The sequence below is a fragment of the Charadrius vociferus genome, unplaced genomic scaffold (assembly GCF_000708025.1).
Source record: "Charadrius vociferus isolate BGI_N301 unplaced genomic scaffold, ASM70802v2 scaffold410, whole genome shotgun sequence".
NCBI lineage: Eukaryota > Metazoa > Chordata > Aves > Charadriiformes > Charadriidae > Charadrius > Charadrius vociferus.
In genome coordinates, this window is record NW_009646499.1 from 2,239,038 (window position 1) to 2,242,756 (window position 3,719).

Below are 3,719 nucleotides of genomic sequence, written 5' to 3' on the forward strand. Positions count from 1 at the left end.
TTCTGTCCTAAGCTCAGAAAGCCTGACCACAGAAGTTACTTGCTTGGTTTCACGTGCTTGGTCACTGCTTCTGACAGTAACTATAGCCTGCAGAGCTGGCAATAGCTCAGACAGGCAGCTTTTGGATTAGGATCTGTGTTACCAAGTATATCGCAGAGCCAAGCCCTTGGAAGAAGAAGAGTTAATGACTTAAAAATAATTATACCCTGCACAGAATTGGAAGCTTTTCCTTGCAGTGCAAGACTGCTTTAACACAATGGAAACACAAGTATCAGACCCAAGGGATCTGTTTGTGTCAGAGGCTTTATACCTTCCCCATCCTTGATCTCCTCATCTCTTTCACAGCGATGTTATTCCAGGCGTAGTTTGTTCGCCCTTTACAGCAGGAACAATTCTGCTGGTCCTGTGCGTGCTCACACACACCACCCACAGGTCCATCATTTTAGTCACTCTTGAAATAAGCAACAACAGAACCCTAACAACTATCTCCTGCTTAAGACATGGCATGTTAGAAAGTGCTTTAAAAGCAAGTGTTGTCTATCGTGCTTTCATTAGGCTGTTACTTAATGCGTTTTACTGATATAACTCACTTAACCAAGAAAATGACTGGTGCCATCAAGAGTTTTACAGCATAAGAGCAACACCTCATCTGGTTTAAGATTGGAGAATTAACATCCATCCATCCATCCATCCATCCATCCACAGAGACAATACATTCCCTTCAAATCGCAGCTGGTCACCTCCGCTTGCTCTCAATGGCTCCTACACATGAGCCCAGGGAGTGTAAGTACTCCGGATTTCTAAGCACGTAGAATTGCTGGTACTAGATTTTTTTTTTTTTTTTTTAAACCGATCACCACAGCATTCCCCTTTTCACTGTCACTTCAGCCATTGCACAGAGTAGTTTTTGCTCTGGGAATAGATTCTAATCACAGGATGGAAGTATAAACTAAAAATTTAGCTTGCGGACTCTCTGTGGCACAGTAGTAACATGTTTCAGTAGACAAGTGGGAAAAAATAACAGTTGATGTGTAAGCATGAGGAAAAAAGGAAAAAAATCTGACATCTTAAACAGTCTGTGTTGCCTCTCAACAACAGCATTACTAGAGCAGTAACCTGGGAGCGTGTGGGGGGAATTGCTTCAGTCATGCTGGACCTTTGATACGGTGTTCTCACATCCATCATCTACAAAGCTCTTGGCAATTAGGCAGCCGTGTGCCTGAAGGATGTTTCTTAGTAGTGGAAATGCCAGCCTGGAATTTGAACCTTTGCAGGACTCCCGAGGACAGAAGGTCTCTAAAATGCAAAGAGTAAATATTTAAAGCCACAGAAGTCAAAATAACGCAGAGAACAGTGCTCCCTCTAAGGGGGAATTAAGCAAATGAATGGACCCAAGCTGGTGCTGATCAGCACCTCACATCAGTCCCCCAGAGCAGAGAGTATTTCCCCACAAAAGAAACACTTGTCAGCCAGGAAAATACTACCTTGCCATCCATGGGAAATCCTCCTGTTTAATCCCCGATAGCAGAGAGCACAGAGGCTTCTATGAACAATCCATTTCCAACACAACACAGCACCAACACAACTTTCAGGAATTACCCCCGTGAAAGGCTGTGAAAACAAACCCTTCTGAAAACATCTTCATCTGGTCTATGACCTTGTAAATTAGGATGTCTTAAGAATTTTTAAATACTTTTAAAACGAGTAGAACCAGAATCATTCTAATAATTCTTTTTTCTTTTTTTTTTTTTTCTACATGGGGTTAAGCCACACATATATCTCCCAGAAAGATTTTAAACAAATCCTGCATATGACAAAAATGTGAGCATTTTAAGAGGCGTAAGCTTCAGGGACATCTCAAAATGCCGAGCTGTGCAGAAGACTCTTTCCAGTCTACACGACAACATATAGCTTCAGTGGAACATTGCTTGCAGTGCCTGCCACAGGGGTCCCCATTTGTTGTGTTCAGAGACAGGATGCTCAGTCACAGTCCTGTAGCTCTTGGGAAGCAGGTGTCCTGTGGCAGCAGGCTTGCAAAATCCTTCCGGTGGCAAGATCTGTACCTCTGGCATACCCCTGAGCTGCAGATCTGATTGCTTCAGAGCTGGAGGGAGACTTGCGACAGTTTGTAAGAATTTCTCTCTTGCCGGCAAGCAGGCTGTTTTGAACTCTGTAAAAGTTTTAGGAATTCCCACAGGGTGAAGCCTAATGTTGATCTGCAGTGTGCAAGAGCTATGTTGAGGGAGAAGGCGAGGCGTGACACAGCTGGTGGCCTGCAGAGGCCAGGCACTTGAGAGCTTCCATCAGGAACTCCCAGTTTTCAGTAGCCTGGGTGTATAGCTCTCACAGTCCATGTGACATCCCCTGTGTGGGTCACTCAAGTGTCCAGTGTGAGAAGCCCAGCAGCTCAGCTTTGGAAGAAGGGGTGGCCAGGGGTAACTGCCATCCCATCCTCCTCGTTTGTGAGCACAAAACCCCACCTCTTGCTTCAGTGTGGCTGTTGCATCCATGCCGCTAGAAATTATTTTTGCTGCAGTCCTGCGTTGTTATGGTTTGAGAAAACCCACAAAAGTTTACTGTTGTTTAGACAATTAGTGTCTCACCCGATGACCCCTCCCCACCTGTAAAGGGGAATCGGGAAAAACCAGGAAACCCAGGGGTTGAAATATAAACAGATTTAATAGAATAAGACTAGATAACTAACATTAATAGCACTAAAGAACCACTATTGATCCCAACAGCAACATAAAATATAGAAGGACTATACTCAGCCAATTCTATCAGTAGGAAGCTGTGCCCTCCCAGCAGTGGGCAGCAAATGTTGGACACTGAGCGCTACAGCTTCAGAAGGAAAGGAAGGGCTCAGGGGTCCGTCACCAGGGCAAGAAGTTCTCAGGATCGCCACCATTAAGGGAGAGAGCACACTTCTCAGCAAACTTTCTAATTTATATTGAGTGTAATGTTCATGGTATGAAATAATCCTGTTGGCCAGCGTGGGTCAGGTGCCCGGGTCTCGCATCTCTTCATCCCTGCAACTGGCGAGCTCAAAAAACTCTGAGACCTTGAAACCCACACACCATAGCTAGCTATGAAGTAAATATTTTCACAAATTCAGACACCAGTCTTCTAAAAGTGCACTTTTCCCAAGCATGAAAAGAAATTAGTCCTCTATCACTCAAACCAGGACACGCGTGCATTCGCCTGCCGGCGAGAGAGCGAAGAGATGTCTCGGAGGCAAGGCGGCGCGCAAGCAACGTTCTCCAAGAGCTGCTTTCCTGAACGAAATCCTGGTGTCTCCACCGCTCCCTCCGTGCCCTGCCACAGCCTGGGCATGGCACGGACATGTCTCTCCTACCTCCCCCGGCGAGACGGGTCTCCCCAGCTCAGGGCACCCGCTTTTGGTGGCGCAGCTGCTTGGTGGGGGCACCCCACTCTGGCCTTGCAGAGCCCAGGCCAAGCAACCCAAAAAGCCCCTCCAAAGCCTCAGCCCTCGTGAGATGGCGGCAAAGCCCACCGGCCCCGGCCCCGTCCTCCCTCCCCATCCCCTCGGGTGGGGTGTGCGCCCCGGGGCTGCCCCTCTGCCGGCAACAGGTTGAATATTGTAGGTGTGGGCGATTAAAGTGTCGCCGGCACAATGGCGGTCTGTGTCCCATTCGCCACGCCCGGGCTCCTCTTTGCAAAGCGCACACAAGAGGTGACACGCCGCTGGCCCCCCCCAT